This window comes from Leptodactylus fuscus, chromosome 6 (assembly GCF_031893055.1).
Source record: "Leptodactylus fuscus isolate aLepFus1 chromosome 6, aLepFus1.hap2, whole genome shotgun sequence".
In the NCBI taxonomy this organism is placed as follows: Eukaryota; Metazoa; Chordata; class Amphibia; order Anura; family Leptodactylidae; genus Leptodactylus; species Leptodactylus fuscus.
In genome coordinates, this window is record NC_134270.1 from 41,327,977 (window position 1) to 41,347,212 (window position 19,236).

The following is a 19,236-nucleotide window of genomic DNA, read 5'->3' on the forward strand; positions in this document are numbered from 1 at the left end:
GGCCTCTTTTTTTTTTCCTGTAAACTCTATGTTGATGCCTTTTCCCAAAAAGCTCTATTTTTGTCTCATCTGACCAGAGAACATTCTTCCAAAACGTTTTTGGCTTTCTCAGGTAAGTTTTGGCAAACTCCAGCCTGGCTCTTTTATGTCTCTGGGTAAGAAGTGGGGTCTTCCTGGGTCTCCTACCATACAGTCCCTTTTCATTCAGACGCTGACGGATAGTACGGGGTGACACTGTTGTACCCTCGGACTGCAGGGCAGCTTGAACTTGTTTGGCTGTTAGTCGAGGTTCTTTATCCACCATCCGTACAATCTTGTGTTGAAATCTCTCGTCAATTTTTCTTTTCCGGCCACATCTAGGGAGGTTAGCCACAGTGCCATGGGCTTTAAACTTCTTGATGACACTGCGCACAGTATACACAGGAACATTCAGGTCTTTGGAGATGGACTTGTAGCCTTGAGATTGCTCATGCTTCCTCACAATTTTGTTTCTCAAGTCCTCAGACAGTTCTTTGGTCTTCTTTCTTTTCTCCATGCTCAATGTGGTACACACAAGGACACAGGACAGAGGTTGAGTCAACTTTAATCCATTTCAACTGGCTGCAAGTGTGAATTAGTTATTGCCACCACCTGTTAGGTGCCTCAGGTAAATAACAGGTGCTGTTAATTACACAAATTAGAGAAGCATCACGATTTTTCAAACCGTGCCAATACTTTTGTCCACCCCTTTTTTATGTTTGTTGTGGAATTATATCCAATTTGACAATTTTTTTTGTGGTTTTCCATTGAAGACAAATTAAATGAAGATAATAATACCAAAGAATTTGTGATTGCAATCATTTTCTGGAAGAAAATGAGTATTATCTGACAGAATTGCAGGGGTGCCAATACTTTTGGCCAACACTGTGTATATATATATATATATATATATATATATATATATATATATACTGTATATATGCACACACATACATTAATATATTTTTATTTTTTATATTTACTATTTATTTAAATTATTAAATGCATTAGACAACATAAATCTACCTTCAGTATTGTCCTCTGATTCGAAAGTGGGAGATCTCTCTTCTGGGTTAGCAATAAGAACATTTTTCTGGAAATTTCTAATTTGAAACACATTTGTACTGCCAATATATTGCATAAATCCCTTTGTCCCAATGAAAGGATCTATAATCAGAGAAAAATTATGATACAAGCAATTGAGTACAATAATGTCTCAGAGATAAACATGGGAAGTGAGAAACAAACAGAACAGCAATACGAATATAACATGACTATATCGATTTACAGAAATTTAAGGATGAAAAACACTTGCAGTAGGTGCTTCTTAAAAAATGTGGTATCTTTTGGCTTCTGCAGCTGCTATGTTTTGCACTACACAGTCAGCTGCAGTGTCATTCTGCTGCCTGTTTGTATAAGGAGTAGAGATAAGCGAACGACGTTTGATCGAATTGATATTCAATCGAATATCAGGCCGTTCGAGGTATTCGATTACAATCGAATACCACGAGGCAAACGCACTAAAAATTCATATCCCCTCCCACCTTCCCTGGCGCTTTTTTTGTACCAATAACTGTGCAGGGGAGGTGGGACAGGAACTACGACATCGAAAAAAAATCGGAAAAAGTAATTGGCTGGCTAAATCAGGTGACCTCCAATTTATATGAATAGTGGATTTAAGATCTGGGTCATATGAGACTGAACTATGTGACTCTGAGACAGGGATAGATGTAATGGCAGGGTTAGCTAGGGATTACCTTTATTTAGTGAATGTTACTCAAACAGCTCTTTGGGGCTCTATCTATCTTGTGCGCTCAACACCGCTACATCTGAGATCGGACTGTGGACTGATCTTAGACTCCACCTCCTCCGGCACTCAGCTCTGCTACATCTCTGGTGTAGCAGAGCTCAGCGCACACTCAGCTCTGCTACATCTCTGGTGTAGCAGAGCTCATCACACTCAGCTCTGCTACATCTCTGGTGTAGCAGAGCTCAGCGCACACTCAGCTCTGCTACATCTCTGGTGTAGCAGAGCTCAGCGCACACTCAGCTCTGCTACATCTCTGGTGTAGCAGAGCTCAGCGCACACTCAGCTCTGCTACATCTCTGGTGTAGCAGAGCTCAGCGCATGGCAAGCTCTGCTACATCTCGGGTGTAGCAGAGCTCAGCGTACACTCAGCTCTGCTACATCTCGGGTGTAGCAGAGCTCAGTGCATACTCATCTCTGCTACATCTCGGATGTAGCAGAGCTCAGAACACACTCAGCTCTGCTACATCTCAGGTGTAGCAGAGCTCAGCACACGGCCAGCTCTGCTACATCTCCGGTGTAGCAGAGCTGTGCGCTCAACACTGCTACATCTGAGATCGGACCACAATGGAGACTGATGTGGACCGATCTTAGACCCTGCCTCCTCCAGCAGAACCAGCGTTGATTGGTCGAATGCTGTACTCTGTATGGCATTTGGCCAATCAACACTGGTCAATGCATTCCTATGGGAAAAATTCAGCTCCCGCATATCGCAAGCTGACAGGGATCCCGACGAGATAGTGGCGTAATACAGGTACTTGGGCATGTTGGATGCCCCCAGGCATGCTTCCCCTGCTGTCCCAGTTGCATTCCAGGGTGTTGGCATCATTTCCTGGGGTGTCATTGTGGACTTGGTGACTCTCCTGAGTCGAAGTGTGGCTACCCCTGAGACAAAGCATTTTTCCCCATAGACTATAATGGGGTTCGATATTAGTTTGAATAGTCGAATATTGAGGGGCTATTCGAAATGAATATCGAATCTCGAATATTTCACTGTTCGCATCTCTAATAAGGAGATTTATGACCAAATCAAGGTTTGTTCTGATTGATGGACCAGTTACTTTATAATAATATGTTCGATTGGGCTATCTGCAGATGGCCAGGACCCAGCATATCAACCTAGACAAGCAGATAGATAGGTTAGGGTCACCTGAATCAATCTGTTTTCCCTTTGTGAATCGTTGCCTCCATTGGCGAGATATTACCTTTTCAGTCAATAGGCAAGTATGCTTTTGGGAACAATGAGGGTGTTGCTGTTGCTCCATAGAGATAAGTGGCAATGCCCTTGTTGCTCCAAAGATCTCATTTGCATATATAAAAGGGGAGATATCTCAGTGGATGCATAGATTCAAGAGGCGAAAACATTGTTTGATTATGGTGCATTGATAGGCAGAGTTGCAGAAAACAAATTCTCTTTACAAAAGTGTTTTATTTATTTTTTTACCCCCAAAATACATACAAATATATTGTGGGTGAGGTACAGAGAGAGAGAGAGAGAATGGGGAAATTCAGTAGCTTGGCAGAAGCAATGGTGTGGACCCAACCAGACAGGGACGCAAAATACGCAGGAAACAGGTTTATTTAGAAAAAAAAGGAAAAGAAAAAAACCTTCACTTCAGGCACAAAATGAGCAACATAAAATACAGCCTTAACTTCAGGCAAAAAACCCTCCAAAAAACAATGTGAAACAAAATCCTGCTTGTCTGAGCTCTTAACTAAACAGTAATAATAAACTATACGTGTGGCTTACTATCAGCCACACGAACAAACAAATTAGTACCAGACTCAGGGCAGACCCAGATGCCTTCTCTTACTCCCTGGATCTGTCCTGAAGTTTAGGCTCTTCAGCTTTTTAGGCTGAGTTCACACAGTTTTTTGGTCAGGATTTTGGTCAGGAAAAATCTGCTCAGTAGTTTTTGAGGCAGTTTTTTCCAATTCTGCGTCAAAAAACACATCCAAAAACCGCGAGGAGGATTTTCTGCCTCCCATTGACTTGCATTGATTTTTTTCAGGTGGAATCTGCCTGAAGAATGGACATGTCGATTATTTTTTTTGCTAGCAGAAAACAATTACAATTGCAAGCGGATTACATAGGACTGTATGTTAAGACGTTTTTTGGAGGAAGATTTTGAGGTTGATCCCGCCTCAAAATTCTGACCAAAAAACTCGGTGTGAATTCAGCCTTAGGCCGGGTTCAGACAGGGTTTTCTCGTCTGGAATTTGAAGCAGAAAAATGTGTAACACTCCACTCTGGATTAGGCCCAAATAAATGGGCCTAGTTGGGAGGGAGTGTCTTCAGGCGGACTTCTGTGGCTGAATCAGCCATGGAATCAGCCTTAAGAAAGGGCATGTTACCAGCACCCATTGATTTCAATGGGAGGCGTTTTTTTGGTTAGGATTTTGACGTGGATTTTGCGTCAAAATCCTGACCAAAAAACCTTCATCTGGACTCAGCCTTATGGACCCAGTAATGAGCCCAGTAACCACAGCCGGAGCTTAGGCCTATTCCAGACCTGCCCTGGACCACATGCATATCAGAAAGGCTTGGATCACACATCAGTATGCCATCAGTCCGTTTGAATTCAGTTTGAGACTAAAAATGGACTGATGCACATACTGATTGCATACTATCGCTAGGTTCACACTAGCGTTCAGGTCTCCGTTCTCAGCTTTCCGTCCTTTGCCGGCAGAAGATGGAAAGCTGTCAGAGCGGGTCTGGCCGCGAGCGATGGTGAGCATTTTATGCTCTCCGCCGCGAAACCGGTTTTTTAAAACCGGACACAGAGTACTGCATGTCCGACTCTGTGTCCAATTTTTAAAAAAAAACGGTTTTGCGGCGGAGAGCATAAAATGCTCACCGCTGCTCCAATGAATGGGTTTGAAAGAGTCCTGCAGGTTTCCGTCTCCTGCCTCTGTTTTGTGCAGGAAACGGAAACCTGCAGAACAGGGACCGTGCGTAGATGTGAACGAGCCCTGACACCATTTTATGCTTATATGTCCTTATATGTACTTATCTCTACTTTGTTTACCATTTCTACTTTTAATCCCCTTATCTGTCCTCTAGGGGATGGACATATTTTTACTATCAGCATAAAAAGGTGTCAGTAATGTATGCAATCAGTATGTGCATCAGTCAGTTTTTAGTCTCAAACTGAATTCAAACGGACTGATGACATACTGATGTGTAAACCAAGCAAAACATGGGCTGACATAGCGGGACACCAGCACTCTGCCTGTCACCTTCTCACAATATATTTAAAAAAAAATAAAAAAAACCCTCGCTCTATAAGTGTACAGAGTCTGACTATGAATCATTAGAGCCATCACCACAACATGAAAACAAAACTATTGCATCTCTTAAAGGTCCAGACACAGTCCAAATGACCCTTGGCACAATAAGAATATTTCCCTTTTTTAGGCAGTTTGGACCTTGTTTTCTGACAGTCTTTCTTTTTCTGCTGGATCAGACAGGTTTACCAATGGCCCCTCCTTTTTTGCATTATAAAACTTACCTTTTGTCAGTATAAATCCTTCCATCTTGCAAAAATCTAAAAAAAGACAAAAACAAAAAAAATTGGTGTTATATGGCATAACAATTCCCATTACATTTGCAATACCCAGCTCCGAGGTGCACACGTTCTCACTGAGGAAATCCAGCTTATGGGCAATGCTTCATGGGGAAGAGAATGCAAATGATCTCTCCTCCAGATGGAAGGGGACACAAGAAAGAAAGTTTTCTTCTTTCTGGAGGAGACCAAGTTTGTATTCATTTTTAATACACAAACAGTAAAGCTGCCGTAGATGTAGATGTTATTAGGAAAATGCACATAATATAATGTAATCAGATATTGCTAATATGGGCTAAATCCCTGCAGAGCTACATTAGGAAAAGGGGCAACTTTGGCCATAACACAACTCATGCAAATATGGCTGTTTTTCTTTAAATTGCCCATGACCTTTTGGGTTTACTGCCCTATAACATCTAGACATCACATTCTTATGTTGTCCTATGTCCAAATATAGTGTTTGTAGCCCCCTGGAGGCCGAAGCAGAGGTTGCCATATGTAGGAGCTGGGTTTGTTGAGTAAAATCGTTGATTATGTAGATAATCTGTTTTCCCTTAGTCATAACAGCAGCACAATATGGGGTATTTCTGCCACTGTGTGCTGGTAGGACAGGCAGAATTTTTAATTAGCAATTAATTATACAATGCTTGACTAGGCCCTATAAGAGGGCATAGAGACCTCCCCGCGTGTTAATACAAAAGTACAAAAACATACAATAATAAACCATAATAGGGAGGGAAGCCTCGTGCTGCTGTTATGACTAAGGGAAAACAGATTATCTACATAATCAATGATTCCCTGTCGTCATACCAGCAGCACAATGTGGGGAGAGGACAAGTAATCCCCTTAGGGATTTCCTCGACTTACAGAGCCCAAGACCGACCGCCCAAAGGCAGTAGTGTCCGAAGCATGTGAGCTCAGTCTATAGTGCTTCACAAATGTGGAATGGGAGGACCAGGAGGCCGCCACACAGATATGTTCCAAGGGCACCGCCCTTTGCTCTGCCTATGGTGTTGAGACTGCCCTTGTAGAGTGTGCCCTAAGTCATGCTGGAGAAGGAAGACCCTGAGAAGAGAACACCATCTTAATGGCCTCTTTAACCCACCGGGAGATAGAGGGCTTCGGCTTAGGACTTAGGCCTTTAAGCCTTAGAACCTCCCAGCAAAATTCAGCAGAATGTTTTCTTACCTTCTAAAGGTCTCCATATGCTCCAAATAGATTCGCAGGCATCGGACCAAATCCAGCGTATGGAGCCTCTCCTCCGGAGAGGAGGAAGCAGGAAAAAAGACTGGCAATGAATTGTACCCTGTCCTCAAAGAATGAGGTGTAAGGCTCCTCTGATGACAAGTCCTGAAGCTCACCAACTCGTTTGGCCGAGGTAATCGCCAGCAGAAAAGTTTATTTGTAGGCCAGGATTTAAGTCAATATCCCCTAACGGCTTGAATGGAGAGTCGCAGAGGGCTGAAAGGACAGTTCCAAGATCCCACTGTTGAACAGGGGCTGACACCGAGGGTTTGATTCTCATGGCTCACTTTAGGAATGCAAATACCAAAGGATGTTGAGATAGACGCCTCCTCAGATAGGTGGACAAAGCAGCCACATGTATCTTCAGAGTGGAAGGAGATAGCCCTTTGTCTAGGCCGTTCTGCAAAAACTCCAGGATGGTCTCCACCGGAGGGTTAGAAAGGATGAATCTCACCAGATCCTGGCATTTCAGGCCTCCTTGAGTGACCAGGTCTGGGAGAGTGGGAAGCCTCCAGTACTCACAATAACTCATGCCTATGAGCTGGGCGAACAAGTCCTTTTCAGCCAGAATGGTATTATGGCAATCGCCTGGACTTGGATCTGTCTTATTTTCATCAATACCTTGGGTATGATGGGAATTGGAGGGAATATGTATACCAGCCTCAACCTCCACGGGATGGACAGGGCATCCACTGCCAAGGGATTGTCCTCCTGATACAGTGAACAGAATTTCTCCACCTTGGTGTTGAGTCGGGTTGCCATGAGGTCGACCTCTGGGAGAACACATCTCTGGACAATCTGTTGGAACACCTCTGGATTGAGGAACCATTCTCCTGATACAGTAATACCCCGACTCAAACGGTCCGCTACTATGTTCAGCGAGTCCTTGATGTGGCGAATGGATCCACACCCCCTGCCAGAGGACTCACGTCTGCTTCTGGAAGCCTGATGTAAAGACTTCCCTTAGGTGTCTGCGAGGTCCTCCATCAACTCATCCAATCCGCTCCCAAATAGTTTTCCAGGCTCAAACGGCAGCGCGCATATCGCAAACTTAGAAGATGAGTCCGCCCTCCAGGGAGTCAACACTCGGAGGCCGCAGGGGGCGGGGCCAAGCGCCGCCCGGAGCACAGCCACCCAGACCAGGTCAACTAGGCCCAAGCCTACACGGCGCGGCCTAACACGGGCTGACAGCCAGTCGGAAGGGATGCACAACAGGTAAGTGCAATCCCGGAAGTAAAGCCCTGCCTCCTAGGTCTGACCAAGATAAAAACCTCTTCTCCCTACAGCAAGAAGAGGAAGAGAAAGAAGAAGAGGAGGCCAGGATCCCCGGATCAGGCCTGAGGAAAAGGTAAGTGAAAACCCCTAGCCTTGACCCCCGACCCCCATGAGGAAACAGAGTCCTCCCCACCTGTCCTCCATCACAGAAAAAACATGGCGGGGGGGGGGGGGGTGTCTCTGTGGCCTCTTATAGGGCCTAGTCAAGCATTGTATAATTAATTGCTAATTAAAATTTCTGCCTGTCCTACCAGCACACAGGGGCAGAAATACCCCATATTGTGGTATGATATTCACTAGGTAAAAGCTTATTGAGCTACCAAGTGGTTGTTCAAAAAGAGAGCAATATACAATGCAGAGGCCAAAACAGGGGGCAATATCCAGTGTGAGGGTCAAAAAGGGGGCAATATATGGTGTAAGAAATGAAAAAAGGTGATAATTTAAAGAATTTAGAAAAAATAGGGAACAAAATACAGTGTGGAGGCCAAAAAGGGTACAACATACTATGTGAGGCCAATATACTGTATAGAGCCCAATAAATGGAGCAATATCCTGATTTGGGGTCCAATACAAACGCCACGCCCCTGACCGCACCCCACTGGACTGGAGACAATCAGAGATAGTTACGCCCTCACCAGCCCTTAGCACATCATAGTGGTAGTGGCTTACCTTTATTGACAACACAAGTGGTAAACACAAACCAGAAAGGCTGAAGCTAGATCTAAAACTTGGCGTTACTATAATATCTTAAAGAAAGTTAATTCTATCACAACTAGTGTCTCACTAGACAGGCTTGTATATAGCCATCAAAGACTAACACTTGGTTAGGTTCCAATCAACCAGCGGGGACCCATAAATGATGGGGATGTAAAGCGTGCGGGTACATTAAAGGGGGTGCCACGGTTGTGTCTGCAGCAACAGGCAAAGCATATGAGATTAGAGACTTTGCTAATTTTAGGACCACGTGGGTAGTCTATGTTGCTACTTGCTCATGTCCTTTGAATTACGTGGGGAAGACCAAGAGGGAACTACATCGTAGAATCCTGGATCATTTTGGATATATCACAAGTAAAGAAGATCGCCTTCTTGGTCTCCATGTATAGCGGCAACATAGTGGTGATTCTACAGTTTTAAAGTTTCAGATCATAGAGATGATACGGAAGCCACTGCATGGCAGGGACTGGGACAACAATATTTTACAGAAATAAGCGCAGTGGATATTCCTCCTTAACTGCACTAAATCTCATGGCCTTAATGATGGGATCTCTTTTGCCTCATTCATTTAAGACCGTTCTTTTTATTACTGAGCTTCTCCATTTAGACGTGTATGGTGTCAACTAGTGTATTTCCGGCTATGAGTGAATAATTGGGAAAGTGATCTGATTTATCACCAATTTTGTTGATACCTGTTCACATTGTACATTTTCATTGTATTTTTTCCATCAAGTGTTTTTTGTACTAGTTATGTTATAAGTCAGGGGGGATTTGCTCCTTAATTCAGATTTTGTTCGATTTGTAATTTTGAGGGTGGTGTGAATTCATATTTGGGGGTATTATCATTTACCTATATATCATTGGTGTGTGTTTATGATGTGGGATATATCACCGGTTATGTCATATTCCACACTGATGGTTATATATATATATACATATATATATATATATATATATATATATATGGGTATGGTTATATGTCTAGCGCCAATGAATATCCTGATAGTAAGAGAGATTTCCAATTGAAAGGATCTAATCATTTATATCAGTGGGGCATGCTCTAGTGATACACTGGTTGCTTTAAGATATTATTGATACCCTGTTATATTAACGTCAAGCTTTAGATCTAGCTCCAGCCTTTCTGGTTTGTGTTTACATATGTGTTGTCAACGGAGGTGGGTCACTCCCTCTAGATGCACTGAGGACTGGGTGGGGGCGTAACTATCACTGATTGGCTCCAGTCCAGTGGGGCGTGGTTAAAGAGCGTGGCATATGAATGAGCGTGGCTATATTAAAGGCACAGTATTGTAAGCGGCCATTTTCTCGTGGCCTGTGGGTCTGATACAGCTGCACCACCTATAACTAGATGACTGATTGCAGCACATTTTAACTTGACGTAACTGTAACATTTACACCACGTCTGGTGATATCACATCCGTTAGTCACATGGCCATGATGGAACTCAGTTCCATTGCAATGAATAGGGCTGAACTGCAGGTTCACTGCACAACCACGATGCAATGTACAATGCTGAGCTTAGTAAGCAGTAAAGAGGCCAGAGCACTTGTCCATATGCTGTAGCTCCTTCAATCAGCTGATCAGTGGGGACAGCTGATCAATATCATCTCCTCCAAACATACTCAATGGCCACCACCATGTTACAGAACACATTGCAGTGATAAATAATATACCTTTGTTATGTATGTCACTTTTGTAGATTTGGAGAAAAACAACTTTGAGGTCTTATGTAAATGAAGCAGTTGGTGCACTGAGGGCGGGTCTACAGCCTTGGGAGCACTGCTCTTGACACTTAGTCCTCTACCACCTCCTGCCTACATCACCCTTTACAAGGTCCTCCCATGACTATAAAATAACACGTCATACATAAGCAGAGTAGTACTCCTAGGACAAAAGACCCATCCTCAGTGCACCAACTGCCTCATTTTCATAAAACCTCAAGGTTGTTTTTCTCCAAATCTACAAAAATGGCATACAGAGGTATGATGCTATCACTGTAATGTGCTTTGTAACATCTGAAGAAATGAACGTCACACTTGGGTTGTGCTGTGAACTATTGCTTATTTTATTCACACAAGGAGGTAGAGTAAAACGTTTTTCAGTATAATAATACCTTCTTCAGACTCTACATCAACAAAGAAAAAAAATATATCAACAAAAGCAAAAACAAAAGTAAGGTCTGTACAGTGCACAAGTAATCCATATAGTATCATCATATGAAAAAGAAGCCAAAATGTACATGGGGCCAATATCCGGGATCTTCCAGACTTGTAGCAATGAGATGAGATTCAACATCACATATGATATCAGATATCCATGTCATATAACAAATGGTCCAAATAAAAGGAACAAATGCAAAAGCAATATCTATACAATGGTCAAGGTATCTACCGGTACAAATCACCAAACTTAAAAAAGTGTAAACACTCAGAAATACAGAAAAGATTGAATAGGTACCTTGATGAGAGATGTAAGTAGTATGGGATGACAATTGTCAAACACTGAGGTAAGTATCAGCTTACACTGTAAATAGTAAGAGACCGATGGTCAATCACACAGTCAAAATCATATCAGAAGTTACCAAGACAAAATGTTGGCGCATACTATGAGATATGAAAAAATCAGGGATAGAGTGAGTATCCAAAAATATACCACAGGATAAATAGCAATGTCCAGCTCACCCACTTGTCAATCAAAAATTCATAATCCGGGATGCAAGGATACCGAAGGACTCTCATCGGCAATAGAAACCTGCATACGAAGAAACTCCAGCATACTCCGGTTAAAGTATAAAAATCTTCACCTTTATTGCTTCATCTTAAAATAGTTCAATGCACATGAAGTACCCGTCGTAGCAGACTTGGCGCATCACAGGTGGAAACTTGGCCTACGCGTTTCCCAAGTTTCCACCTGTGATGCGCCAAGTCTGCTACGACGGGTACTTCATGTGCATTGAACTATTTTAAGATGAAGCAATGAAGGTGAAGATTTTTATACTTTAACCGGAGTATGCTGGAGTTTCTTCGTATGCAGATCCAAAAATATAGGGTCGCAAATTAAAACTTTATAGCTTTATTATTAACCTGCTAAAATATTATAATATAAAATTGCTCCCCACAAGTGAAACACCTTCACCTACAACAATGTGGATGGCTAGACTCTAGTCAGTCACATGAGTGCTCCCCTCTGACAGTCCTTCCACTGGCTACCTATAACCCAGCGAATTGAGTTCAAGCTACTAACGCTAACATACAAAGCCATCCACAACCTGTCCCCTCCATATATCTCTGACCTAATCTCCCGCTACCTGCCCACACGTAACCTCAGATCCTCCAATGACCTCCTACTCCGCTCTGCTCTCATCCGCTCCTCACACAACCGTCTCCAAGATTTCTCCCGTGCATCCCCCATACTCTGGAACTCCTTACCACGACACATAAGACTGACCCCCACAATCACAGGCTTCAAGAAGGCCCTGAAGACTCACCTATTCAGGAAGGCCTACAACCTCCAATAACACTATCACCGCACTGCCATCTGTACAGTCTCCCCCTCTCCTTCTGTCTCTACCCCCTTCCCCCATATATTGTAATCTCTCGCGGGCAGGGCCCTCTACCCCACTGTGCCAGTCGGTCATTGTTAGTATTATATCTACCTGTATATTCTGTGTATTGTATGTAACCCCCAAATTGTATGTAACCCCCAAATGTAAAGCACCATGGAATTCATGGTGCTATATAAATAAATAATAATAATAATAACAATAATAATGAGTCTGAATAGGGGTAAACACGCAGTAGCCCAAATAAAGAGTCTTGAGCTACTAAGGTGTCTAGAGGAATAAATAACCATGGATCCTTCCCCTCCTTTCCTCTTAATCAAAAACCACCCTAAAGCAGATCTACTGTGTATGTTGCTCTTAGGAGAAGCCCAGGACACTATCATATTATCTCAGCTCCTGTGTCAGTGCATTTGCAACTCGACTAGCTCTTTTACATTGTTTCCTGCTATTTAAATAGAGCAGAGTAGTGACTAATGCTCCACTAACTGCACTATATTTGCCCTCAGCTGCCCAGACTCTAGCTGCCTGTTTACACAGCACTATTAGCCTTGAATTCCTGGCACTAAAAGCTCTCTATAATGCTCACTGCCTAGCTTTCCCACACTCTTAGCCTCAAGGTTTCCTCACTTATCAGTGTTCAGTGGTGTAACTACCGCCATAGCAGCAGAGGCAGCTGCCACAGGGTCCCGGACATTAGGGGCCCGGTGACAGCCGCTACCCGCTGCTATCATTATACTCGGGGGTCTTTTCGGAGTATACCCCCGAGTATAATGATTGGTGGACCGGGAGAGGTAAGAAACATAAAAAACACTGTTACTTACCTCTCCACGATCCTGCCAGGCCTCCTTCCTAGTTGTCTGACGTCTCTGATGTCACATGAACCCAGCCTGCATCCCGGGTCATGTGACGTCCGACGTCATTGAAGAAGGACGGCAGCGGAGGCCGACAGCGTAGGAGCCGGGGGACAGGTAAGAAACAGTAGTTTTTTATGTTTTTATTCCCCTGGGTCTCCGATTATTATACTCTGGGGTCTGAAAAGACCCCAGAGTATAATAATTGTTTATGGGTGTCCACAGTGGGACATAATACTGTGTACAGGGGCCACTAAGGGACATAATACTGTGTGCAGGGGCCACTATGGGGGATAATACTGTGTGGAGGAGCCACTATGGGGGATAATACTGTGTGCAGGGGCCACTAAGGGACATAATACTGTGTGCAAGGGCCACTATGGGGGATAATAGAGCGCGCACGAATGCATAGGAGGGGGTCGGTCGAGGTCTTTGGCGTCGGTATCGGTCGGGGGGGCCATGTCAAAAGTTCCCCACGGAGCCCCGCCATTCCTAGTTACGCCACTGGTGTAAGTAATTCATCAGAGGCTTCTGTTAAGATAGCTTGCCACTACCTAAAGTAAGTATTTCTAAGCTTGGAGAGCCTCATCACTGCCCCGCTCCCCCCTCGGCATTTTTTTGCAGCCACAAGTGAGGGAGGACACCAGATCTTTTAAAGGCAAAACTCAGCCCCCTCTGTGGGGCTCTGGCCAATCAGTAATCCGCCTACCACTCATGCCTCCAGCACGTCTTTCCCCTTCAGATTGAGACACGCATGTGCACTCTGTTTACCACTTGCATGCATTGAAGGAGATTGGCTCACTTTATAAGCCATACCTCCACAATGTAAAACTGTATCGCTAGGTTCACACTAGCGCCCGGAGTCCGTTCTCAGCTTTCCGTCTTCTGCATGTAGAAGACGAAAAGCTGTCAGACCGGGTCCGGCCGTGAGCGCCGGTGAGCGTTTTATGCTCTCCGCCGCGAAACTGGTTCTTTAAAATTGGACACAGAGTACTGCATGTCCGACTCTGTCCTATTTTTAAAAAACGGTTTCGCGGCGGAGAGCATAAAACGCTCACCGGCGCTCACGGCCGGACATCTTTCAAACCCATTCAAATGAATGGGTATGAAAGAGTCCTGCAGCTTTCCGTCTCCTGCTCAGTATTGTGAAACCTGCAGAACGGAGACCGGGCGCAGATGTGAACGAGCCCTATCCAGGACATATATACAGGGTCCCTAAACAGCTAATTAACGGTAAGTATACTGAGGTTCCAATATAGAAAACCTGCATCAGCGGGGGCAAAACTGTACGTTCGTATCTTATTAACAAACATCCCCACAACTCCTAGTTCATCATAGATAATACAGGGGTATATAGGTATGTACCAAAAGAGAATACAAGATGTCAACCACAAAGGTATACAGATATCAATCATAGAATCAAAGGACTGCAAAGGACATTAATATAAGTGTCTGTTCCTAAAGATGTCTGACTTTTCAAGCGGACAGAAAAAACCTACATGTCGGGTTTTGCTGTCCGCTTGAAAAGTCGGACATCTTTAGGAACGGACACTTAAGGACAGGCACGGACTGTAAAACAACGCACCCAATGTCCATTTAAATGAATGAAAAATGTCACGGACACAGCTAGTGTCTGCTGCTAATGTCCATGCAAAATTCTGAACGGACCTTAGCAGCGGAAACTACCTGTCCGACACCAACAGTAGTGTGAACTTCCTCTTACACTGATAAGTGAGGAAACCTTGAGGCTAAGAGTGTGGGAAAGCTAGGCAGAGCTTAGAGAGCTTTTAGTGCCAGGAAGTCAAGGCTAATAGTGCTGTGTAAACAGGCAGCTAGAGTCTGGGCAGCTGAGGGCAAATATAGTGCAGTTAGTGGAGCATTAGTCACTACTCTGCTCTATTTAAATAGCAGGAAACAATGTAAAAGAGCTAGTTGAGTTGCAAATGCACTGACACAGGAGCTGAGATAATATGATAGTGTCCTGGGCTTCTCCTAAGAGCAACATACACAGTAGATCTGCTTTAAGGTGGTTTTTGATTAAGAGGAAAGGAGGGGAAGGATCCATGGTTATTTATTCCTCTAGACATCTTAGTAGCTCAAGACTCTGTTTATTTGGGCTACTGTGTGTTTACCCCTATTCAGACTCATGTGACTGACTAGAGTCTAGCGATCCACATTGTTGTAGGTGAAGGTGTTTCACTTGTGGGGGAGCAATTTTATATTATAATATTTTAGCAGGTTAATAATAAAGCTATAAAGTTTAAATTTGCGACCCTATATTTTTGGATACTCACTCTATCCCTGATTTTTTCAAATAATTGCATAATATAGGGAAACCTTTTGAATCTCTTTTTGTACATACTATGAGATATGACAAAAATAATGCCTTAATGGATGTACAAATGAAATAAATGGGAGTTGCCTAGGGTTACTATGTATCCTATTAATATTATAAATGTGAAAGTTTGTGGGTTTGTGAGTTTGTGTGTGTTTGGATGTTCGGATGATTGTTCCTCAATCACGCAAAACCCGCTCGACCGATTTGGCTGAAATTTTCCACAAACATAGTCACTACACCCGATTGCGCAATAGGCTACTTTTCGTCACAATAGCGCACATACGTTTGTGCCAGGACCCCCACAAAACCCAAACTCACACCACCATCTCTGCAATCTCACACACTTTGGACCATAGCAAGCCACAAAATTCATATTGCCCTCTACAGCCTCGCCCCTAACCCCACACAATCACATATACATATACTTTGCCAATTTGCCCCTCACCTTAACGATACTCCAGGAGGCGCTCCATAACGCTCCGGAGCAGCCAAGTTTGCCGACCCCCACCGCTCTGACAATCCGCGACACCGCCCACCCATGCCAATACCCCTAGGCGGTCTAATAAATGCAAAAAAAAAGTTAAAAAAAAGTAAAAAAAATATAAAAACAAATAAAAAGGATTACAAATTCTAATCACCCCCCTTTCCCTAGAACACATATAAAAGTAGTTAAAAACTGTGAAACACATACATGTTAGGTATCCCCACGTCCGAAATCGCCCGCTCTACGAAGATATACAAATATTTTTCCTGTTCAGTAAACGCCGTAGCGGGAAAAATGGTCAAAAGTGCCAAACCACCGTTTTTTCACTGTTTTGATTCTGATACAAATTTGAATAAAAAGTGATCAATGCAATAACATTCCCCGAAAATGGTAGAAGTACAAAGTACACCCGGTCCCGCAGAAAAAGACGCCCTATGCATCCCCGTATACGCACGTATAAAAAAGTTATGCCTGTCGGAATATGACGACTTTTCAAAAAAAAAATTTTTAACATAGTTTTGGATTTTTTTAAGGGGTCAAAATGTCAATAAAACCATATAAATTTGGTATCCCCGGAATCGTAACGAAACATAGAATACAGGGGACATGTCATTTTGATTGCACAGTGAACGCCGTAAAACCAAAGCCCGTAAGAAAGTCGCAGAAATGCATTTTTTCTTCAAATCCACCCCATTCTGAATTTTTTCCCTGCTTCCCAGTACATTATATAGAATAAATAATGGTGGCATCAGGAAGAAAAATTTGTCCCAGAAAAATTAAGACCTCATATGACTCTGGGAGCGGAGAAATAAAAAAGTTATGGGGTTTAGAAGGAGGGGAGTCAAAAACGAAAAACCAAAATCAAAAAATGCCATCGGCGGGAAAGGGTTAACTTCAAATACTTCTGTCCCAAAGTCACTATGTAAAGTTTCTCACAACACCGTATAGCAGCTCAAATACAAAGTAACTTCAACACAAAAGTCTCACATACTCTCTGAATTACAGCAAAAACAAGATACAAAGTTACATTTCATATCCCATACCTTATACACACTACGAAAACCTTACCCGCGCCTGTATATACCCACTACTACAATCACCGCAGACGAAGTCGCGGGTACCAGCTAGTAACATATAAAAGGCAGCATAATATGAATGTGTGGCACAAATAAAGTGAATGCTATAACTCCAGGTCTGGAATACCAACAAGTAGTACATAAAAAGAGCACAGAATATGGCAAGTCAATAATGCAGGTGGAACAAGGCTTGTGACTGCTCGTTGCCCGGGGACTTACCTCTGCCCATTTCCATGCAGGGTCCCCTGGGATTATGCAAAAGTAGGAAACAGTGTGAAAAAGAAGCTGCTGTATTGAAGCCATGGCAAGCACGCCAAAAGGAAAGAACGCGTGCTGCCATCGACGACATCTGTCTTGCCATATTCTGTGCTTTTTTTTATGTACTACTTGTTGGTATTCCAGACCTGGAGTTATAGCATTCACTTTATTTGTGCCACACATTCATATTATGCTGCCTTTTATATGTTATACATAGTAACCCTAGGCAACTCCCATTTATTTCATTTGTACATCCATTAAGGCATTATATTTCTCATAGTATGCTCCAACATTTTGTCTTGGTAACTTCTGATATAATTTCGACTGTGTGATTGACCATTGGTCTCTATTTACAGTGTAAGCTGATACTTACCTCAGTGTTTGACAATTGTCATCCCATACTACTTACATCTCTCATCAAGGTACTTATTCAATCTTTTCTGTATTTCTGAATGTTTACACTTTTTTTAGTTTTGCGATTTGTACCGGTAGATACCTTGACCATTGTATAGATATTGCTTTTGCATTTGTTCCTTTTATTTGGACCATTTGTTATATGACATGGATATCTGATATTATATGTGATGTTGAATCTCATCTCATTGCTACAAGCCTGGAAGATCCCGGATATTGGCCCCATGTACATTTTGGCTTCTTTTTCATATGATGATACTATATGGATTACTTGTGCACTGTACAGACCTTACTTTTGTTTTTGTTTTTATTGATATATTTTTTTTCTTTGTTGATGTAGAGATTGAAGAAGGTATTATTATACCGAAAAACGTTTTACTCTACCTCCTTGTGTGAATAAAATAAGCAATAATTCACAGCACAACCCAAGTCTGAGGGAGCATTCACACAGAGTAAAGTGGCGCGCTATTTGGCGCGTTTGCGCCGCGTTTGCGCTGCGTTTGCGCCGCATGTTTGACGGTGCGTGTTTGCGGTCGCGTTAACGCCGCTTTGCGCGGCGTAAACGCGGCGTTAACGCGACCGCAAACACGCACCGTCAAACACGCGGCGCAAATGCGGCGCAAACACGCCAAATAGCGCGCCACTTTACTCTGTGTGAATGCTCCCTGACGTTTCTTCAAGTGTACCACGGGTCGGGACCCTACGTCTACACATCAAGAGTCTCTTACTGCATCCCTCTACACTACAGTGCTTTGTAACATGCTGATGGCAGTTGTATATGCTTGGGGAGGTGATAGACTCCCTTTAACATGACGGCAAATAAGTAAACAGTTGCAAGAAAGTATCTGTGATACACATATATATATTCTTCTTACCTTGAACCTCTCGGATTGAATGCAGAAGCTGGAATTAATAGTCTTGATATAGAACTTGCCGTTTTCCCTGAACAATGCCTGCACCTTGTGCCTGTATCTAGATATTACCTCTCTTATATCTGGTTAATGGGAGTTTCGACATTCCAGAGTGATGATGTCATCGTACCTGTGTGATAAGGACAGAGGAAGAAAAGGCACATGGATAAAAAGAAGGCACTCAGCCCAGGTATATATCAAAATTATAACATATTTATATTGTACTAAAAAAATTGGGTTTAAAAACAATTAAAAAAAAACCAAAAAAACAGACAGTGAAATCTAGAAAATGGCAGGAAAAGATTGCAGTGGGGTCTATTCAAGTCTGTATGTGCACACTGTGTGATATAATGTATGAAGTATAATGTATGAAGCTGCTCCTGCCAATGTAAAGTCACCTGACCTGGTATTGTCAAGCGGAAGATGAGACCCCCAGACCCAACAATGCAGACGAGCTGAAGCCTGGTATCATACAACCTTGGCTTCCATAACACCTCTGCAGTGCCACAGGCTGATCCCTCCAGGCCACATTGATAACGTAATTCATGTAAAAGGAGCCCCCATCAAGTATTGAGGCCATAATCATCAACATTAACAGAAAGAAACGTTCTCTCTGTTTGTAAGTGATGCCGGTAAAGAGCTACCGAGCATGCTCAGTATGCTCTGTACTCCGTAGAACTGCACATGCGCAGTACGCTC

General features: G+C 43.1%; 1 long non-coding RNA gene across 1 annotated transcript; it reads right to left on the reverse strand.

Moving 5' to 3' along the window:
• Positions 1–1,157: 1,157 nt before the first annotated feature.
• Positions 1,158–18,563, reverse strand: LOC142210567 (uncharacterized). The gene is made up of 3 exons (XR_012716990.1): positions 18,502–18,563; positions 5,338–5,373; positions 1,158–1,185 (listed from the first exon to the last, which is right to left on the reverse strand). It is a non-coding gene; the product is annotated as an uncharacterized LOC142210567 (long non-coding RNA).
• Between the last annotated feature and the right edge of the window lie 673 nt (positions 18,564–19,236).